Genomic DNA, 7,821 nt, shown 5'->3' with positions numbered 1-7,821 from the left:
CAGAGTGGAATGGGCTTTTCTTGTAAAGATTTTATTGGCCTTTGGCTTTAGTCACAAGATAGTGAAGGCAATTTTTCAGTTGATTTCTACTACTTCAATTGTTGTTCTGGTGAATGTGTGCTCCTCTGAATTCTTTAGCCCTTCTAAGGGATGAGACAGAGAGACCCTTTGTCCCTATTCTATTCACTATTATGGCTAATTTTTTGGGGAGGTATATTGGGAAACTGGTTTTGCAAGGGGATATTAAAGGTTTACAGGCTTCTTCTCAGCCTCTTACTTGTTCTCATGGTCAATTTGTTGATGACACCATTTTCATGGGGAAAGCTAAATTTAGGGAAGCCAGAAATCTCAAAAAAGCTCTTGGCCTATACTCTTCTACTTTAGGTTAGTTGATTAACTGGAATAAGAGCTCTTTGTTTTTTATTAATACCCTAGTTTTAAGATAGAACAAAATTGCTAAAATTCTAGGGTGCTCAATACTATATTTTCCTTGTATTTACTTGGGTCTCCCTTTGGGACCTAAAGCTCTAGATTCTTTTTGGAAAGATCTCATTAAGAAGTTTAATAAGAAGCTTGCTGGATGGAAGGGTAACCTTTTGAGTCAAGCTGGCAAAATCACCCTCCTTAAAGCCTGTCTCCAAAGCATCCCTACTTATGCTTTGAGTCTCTTTAGAATTCTAGCAAAATTTGCAGATACTATTGATAAAATCCAAAGGAATTTTCTCTGGTTTGGCACTAAGGAAAGGAAGAGAACAACTTTGATAGATTGGGATCAAATTTTTAAGCCTATCAGGGAAGGTGGTTTGGGAATCAGGACAATGTGAAGTATGAATAGAGCTCTTCTAGCCAAACATGGATGGAGAGTGTATCATGATGATAAGGAATGGAGCACTGTATGGAAACATAAGTATCTTTTTAATGCTCCTTCTTTATTTGATTTTCTGTCATCTCCTGATGTTCTTTTCCCTTCTACTATTTGGGGGGGTTGTGTAGGGAACTAAGAACATCTTAAGTAAAGGATGTTCATGGAAAGTTGGAAATGGGTAGAAGGTTAGATTTTGGGAAGATGTTTGTATACTGGATCATCCTCTGATTGAGGAATTTGAGGATAGGACCCAGATTGATAAATGTAAGCAAACTGTATGAGACTCTTGTGGGACATTACTAGTATAATAACAGGTGGGTTAGCCTTGTTGATGTTAATCAGGATTTTCATAATATCTAGATTGTGTTGAATGTCTTTTCTTTGTGTCCCCTTAAGGAAGATAAGATGATATGGAGTGCTAATGTAAGTGGCCATTTCAAAGTTTCCTTTGTATTCAAATCTGAGGAGAAATGCAATTGCCCTTTATGGACTAGAGCTTGGATAAAAGGTCTTATACCAAAAATAAATATCTTTTATTAGATCTTGCTTGAGAATAAAATTCTTACTCAGGACAATTTGCAAAAGAAAAGCATTGATGTGTTTAATAGATGTTGTCTATGTAAAGAAGGTTATTAAGATAGAGATCACTTGTTCTTAAACTGTACTTATAGTCAAAAAGTATGGAGTTCTATTCTCAACTTCTGGAATATCACTTGGGTCCACCAAAATAATATAGAACATTGTTTTAAGAGTTGGATTTTCCCATCTAACGATAATGATGTTGGTTTCCCATGGAAAATTACTCTTCCCCATCTTTGGTGGGGGTATTTGGAAAGAAAGAAATAATATAATCTTTAGAAACAAAGAAATGCTAGAGTGGGTGCTTGGCTAAAACATTGTTAGAGCAATAAAAGAAAACTTCAATTCCCAGAGAAAGTGTAATGAAGATTTCCAAATTGACAATCTAATGAATTCTAAAGGTTCTAATATGAAGAAAGAAGATCAAAGACTGAATACTAAGTGGAAGGCTCCTCTTATGGGATGGATTAAAGGGAATTTCGATGGTGCTACTAAAGGAAACCCTGGCAAAGTGGGCTGTGGAGGGGTTTTGAGGGATCACATAAGTAATATTATAGATGCTATTGTTATACCTATTAGTTTTTCTAATAGCCATAAAGTTGAGGCTACTGCAGCTCTGTATACGATGAGGATAATAGTGGAAATTGGTTTTCGGTACCTTTGGATGGAAGGAGATTCCTTGAACATTATAAATATACTTAATGGCAAAAGTTTGATCACATGGTCTATTTAAGCTAGTGTAATGGAAATTAAATCCATAATGGATAAATTTGATAAAGTCTTAATATCTCATTCATTCCATGAAGGAAATGTTGTGGCTGACTAGATTGCTAACCAGGCTATCCAACGAGAATGTAAGATAACATGGCATGATGACTTAAGCAGGAGCGTGGATTTGAAAGCTCTAGTTAATTATGACATAACTCACATGACGGAGGGAAAGATCTGCTAAGATTAGCAATTTAATGATAAATGGAAGTGGGGTTACAGAGGCCAATGTTATTTTCTCAAGAAAGTACATAAATGTGATTATTATCCTGGCTTGGCATGTAAGTGTTTTAATGACTGCCTTGGTTGTTTTAATGAACACCTTAGATTTTCTTAATTCTTTATGTCTACCTGTCTGCTTGACTTTGGGGTTTTGTAGAGAAATGAAGTTTTCAGAAATGGGCGGGGAACTTAGAAAACATGAACCAAAGAACTGTAAAGCATGGAAGGCAAAAGCCTCTGTTTGGTAGATTCTGGAGAAGGGTAATGTCACTACTTACCTAGAGCACCTTCATGGCTACAAACCACATGTCACAGAGGCATCCTTCAAAAATTGGATAAAGAATAGGGTTTCCATGCATGGGGTAACAATTCATTTGTCTGAAGATTTCATTGCCGAGGTTATGGGTCTACCTAAGGAGGGCATAAAATTTAGTAAGGAAACTAGTATCTCCAATGCTGCATTTAAGAAATTTTTGAAGACCAAAGAGGAGGAAAAGAATTTGGAGAAGAATGGTGACTTTTATGAGTTGGGCCAAATAAAAGTTATTTGGCAGAACGTTCTCTCTTGCATCCATGAGTACTTCATTTTAGATGATAGGGAAAAGCATGTTCATAAATTTCATTTTGTGTTCTTGTATCATTTTTGGTATAAGGATAGGATCTCATTTCCTTTTTATCTAAGATTCTCTTTGCTTCAAAGTCTTCAAGCCCATAGGAAAAAAGAGTCCTATCTGATTTTACATGAAAGGATAATCCTTTTAATTGAGAATTACTATAAGAACAAGGTTATTGTATCTTCCCCTCCCTCTAAGAAAAAGAGGGGCTCTATTAGTGAAACCTACTCTAGGAAGAGTAAGGGAGAGGAAGGGGTTAGTGTGAGAAACATGAGTCTAAAGCAAGAAATGCCTTAGAAAAATGCAAAGGAAATTACTGAGTCTGAGAATTCAAACAATAATGATGATAAGAATATGGAGAATGAGGAGAATATGAATGTGGGAGACTTTAGTTCAAATCTAGAGGGCTACCTTGGCAACAAAGGTGAGACTGGTAAGGATGAGGCTGAGGAAAGTAATGATAAAAATACAGGGTCGGATAATGTTGGAGAAGAGGATAAAAACCAGAGTGAGCAAACCCAAAGAGTACTTTGGAGGAAGAAATGGCAAAGGAAAAGGAGGACCTCACTAGTAAGGGTACTATGAATGTAGAGGAAGAAATGGGGAAGGAGAAGGATGAATCTACTAGTAAGGAAGAAATGGGGAAGGAGAAGGATGAATCTACTGGTAAGGAAACAATGCTTTCTTTCCTTCACACTGCTAAGCTCAAGATTGACTCCTCTCTCTAAGGCGACTCCTAGATGTATAATGAGTTAATGAATTTGAAAAGAAGAATGTAAAAGATGCAGTAGGACCATGAAGCTGACTGAGCTAAGATTACTCAGCTAGAAGTTTAGGTTGGTAATATCCCATATAAGCTAAAGGAATATGAACATAAACTCTGTCTTTTGATTAAAGAGAGTGGCAACAAGATGGAGCAGGTCACTTCAAGCATTTGTGCAGCTACTACTAGCTTAGGGAAGAGAAATAATGAGGAAATCATGTCTCTTGGCGGACCCAACAAAAGAATAAGACAGAGTTCAAGAAAGAAGGCAGCTGAGATTACTAGGGGATTTGCTACTGATACCATCCAAAAAACACTGTTGAAAATGATCAAGGAGCTACAATAACTGCTAGTGGTAATTTTGGTAACTAGTCTTTGTTATGGTGGTGGTTCTTATAACTGGTTTGTAGTCTAATTTTTTAAATTGGTTTTTGATCTTTTTGTTCAAACACTAGGTTCCAGGTCCTTGAAAAACCTAGTTTCATATTTTGGTCTTATTTTGTGGTTTCAGGTTCTTGTAAAACTTGGTTTTGTAACTATTATACTACAGGTTTTAGGTCCTTGTAAAACCTAGTTGTGCTTACTTGAATATCTTTTGCTTTTTTGTTAAGGGTTTCGAGTCCCTTCAAAACCTGTTTTTACCTTAATCTAAAACATGCTAAACCAAAAGCAATGGATACTCCAACTAAACAAATAACATCATCCAATCATATGATAAACATCATAATAAGGGAATGCATCAATAAACTAACATCATCTAAACATGACATACAAGCATTCCAACGAAAGCATAAATCACAAGAAAACATACTTTGGAACTTGAAGTACCAAGTGAAAACATCCAACAATGGTCATACTGGGACAATAGACCATCTTTGTAGACTGGTCCGTAGTGGTGGTATAGGTAGCTATGCCTCCCAACCACGTGAAACTCGTAAGTCTGCTCCCACCATGCTGATGGATATAATGATCCTACCACAAACACACATGAATCAAATGTCCATGGCTAACACTCACACCATATAGTAATGATGACTGAAACCAAGATCATGAGACAAATCAAGTACAACAGGTCCTGGTCAAACACTCAATGGATAACTATATAGGGGTTGACATCATGGAGAGTCACTTGTCATCAGAAAGCCCAAGCTAGTATTGGCAGCTACGCTCTCCAATAGAAGGTGCACAATCCAGGCAGCAACTCTTCCCAATGGAAGGCACACAATCCACTTTAATTATCTTAAATTTAATTACCACCCAATATTTTTATTTTGTTATCACTTATTTATAACTTATGCATGCAAACACACTAGGCATGGACACTAGGTTGCGAAGATAGAAGCCTCCTCCATATGCTACCCTACCCCACCCATACTCATCCAATGATGAGTTCCTGTAGACATGCATATTCCCAACCCAACCCCAAATGATCATAACTCCACCAAAGTACAAATGGGAGATCATGCCTCGTAAGTCACCCGATAATGTACGCGCACATTCTCGTGTGTGGAACACCACTATCACGAAGATCATAACATAAGGACTGGATGAGAACACAAATAAAATATTACTCAACCAAAAACAAGCTCAGGAGGACGGATGTGATACACATCCCAATGCAACATATAAGTGCAACAATGGTTTGATTGACATCCAAATGGATGATCCAGGTCCATGACCAACATCATGCCAAGAAAACTCGAGAAAATAGGGTGACACACAAAACAAGGTAAAAACCCCAAAACTGGAAAACTTAAAAAAAAAACCCATTTGGTCTTAGGGCACAAAAGCCTCAAAAATCCAATAAAATTTGGGTTCAGACACCGTATACAAAAATGACCAGCATAACAGTGTGAAACCCCAAACCCTCATCCAAAAATTGGGCAAATGTTCATACTTGACCAACTAGGCAGAACCAACAAACAAAAACAAAGGGGGACACTAGTTCTTAGCCTCCAAACAAACAACTACTAGAAATAAAACTAGAAACAGAGTTGAAACATGAAAACGAGAAAGCCCTACTTGACAACCAAAAGGGCTAAAATGAAAAAAAAACCAAGTAAAATAAATAATTTGCAGACACAACCAAAAATAACAACAAAGCAAGGTCCCCAAGCTGGATCCAATGAGTTTGTCCTCGCAAAGATCCCACGCCCGTAGCTCTCACAATGAAAAAAACCAATCCTTCATAAAAGGATTTCATAAAAAGCTCTCAATGTTCCAAATTGGAAAAGTGAGAAGTGAGGAATTAAATTCCTCTCTCAATACTTATTCACTTTTTTGTGTGAATAATCGATTAGGGTAAATAGCCAGTTAGACTAGCTAGATTCTGAATCAACCCAAACGAAAGTAGGCTATTCCTAGTAATAGGAAATCATCTATGGGAAAGCTACTAGAAATTAAAAATCAATCAATAAAGCCCTAAAAAACCCTAAAACCAAAATCACAGAAGGCCTTAACAACTTCACGACAATGCAAAACTCTAAATGCATAGACACACTCACTGGTCTAATCAAATAATGCAAATGAATTCGGATTTAACAAATCATTGGAGGGTTTTGACCATATAGGGACTACATTGGTAAAATATGAACAGCTAAATCACTAACTCCATGTGCCATTGCTAGGGATATGATTCTTGCACACTAAAACACATGATCAAGTGCAATTGCATATAATATCATAGCTGAAGCAATAAATGCATTAGATACCTAATTTAGCTATTTATTCAATTATACTAAAATAATCCATTTACATCACTCACATTCACATAAAGCATAAAGAAGCAAGAATGAAGTAAATCACCAGAGCATAAAACCAAATCAGAGATATGTCCAAAATACTAGATAACCAGATATCATCATAATACATATTGTCATCTCAAAATGACATCAACATGCAAATATGATAAATTGAACAACATATTAGTATGGCATCTATGATATTGAAATCAAAGTATAACATCCAATGCTTAAGTCATCTCAAATGAAACATAACAAGAGTATCAAGTATCTCTCGGATCAAAATAAACAAGGTACAAACTGCAAACATGAGAGGCACTACAATCAGGGCCAAAATAACACAATACCAAAATATAAATGCTCGTATGATCCAAAATTAGACATAGGATGATAATAAGCAAGCTTGCAAATGCTCGCACAATAAACTTTCTAATCACGTACACCAATATGGAAAACTATATGAATGAGAAATACAAAAATGGTGGGTCCCATAAATGTGTGTATAAAAATTGGTCTTGTAGCTATGACACCACACTCTAATAAGTCATTATATGCCAAGTGAAATCAATCAGATACATCGAATAAATAAACATAATTAACCAAATAAGATGACATAGTGCCTCCTATTCAATACAAGTATAATTGCTTTAAGATATTTCAAGCTATTAATGACTATAGAGTCTATTGAAATAAATGATTTGAATGTAACTTGAGTTTTGTTGTTGTTGTATTTTGTATGAAATAAGACGAATTAAACTAGATAAGATAGCAATGACGCAAGAATAAACACATAATTAACAACTATAATAATATGTAAAATTATTCCAAATGAGCTCAATAAGTAAGTTTCTCAAAACATAATGCACAACACTTCTAAAGCAAAACCAACATAATAGCTCCACTCTTCAATTGTACATAATAAATAAGAAGGGAAACCCTACTTTTATAAAAAAAATTTAGGAAAATTGATGGTCGAGAATTGCCGAAGATGTAAAAGCAAAGTTAACCCATCACTTTTTGAATGATATTAGAAGATAAGAGAGTTAAAATTGATTTAATCTATAAAACTCAATTAACAACTTTAATCTCATTTTTTAGAACTATGCATTATGTAGTTAGCTCACTTTTTTATTTATACGTAGTTAGTTAACTATTTTTTGTTTTCTAAAATTTATTTGTTTGTGCGAACTCAACTTTTTATTCAAACTTTGACTTGTCTTTATTTTTTTAATCATTTTAAAGATAATTGAATATTTATCTCAATTTTAA

This window comes from Cupressus sempervirens, chromosome 10, assembly GCF_028749045.1.
Source record: "Cupressus sempervirens isolate cs-2001-9-10 chromosome 10, ASM2874904v1, whole genome shotgun sequence".
NCBI lineage: Eukaryota > Viridiplantae > Streptophyta > Pinopsida > Cupressales > Cupressaceae > Cupressus > Cupressus sempervirens.
This window is presented reverse-complemented; position numbering follows the sequence as displayed.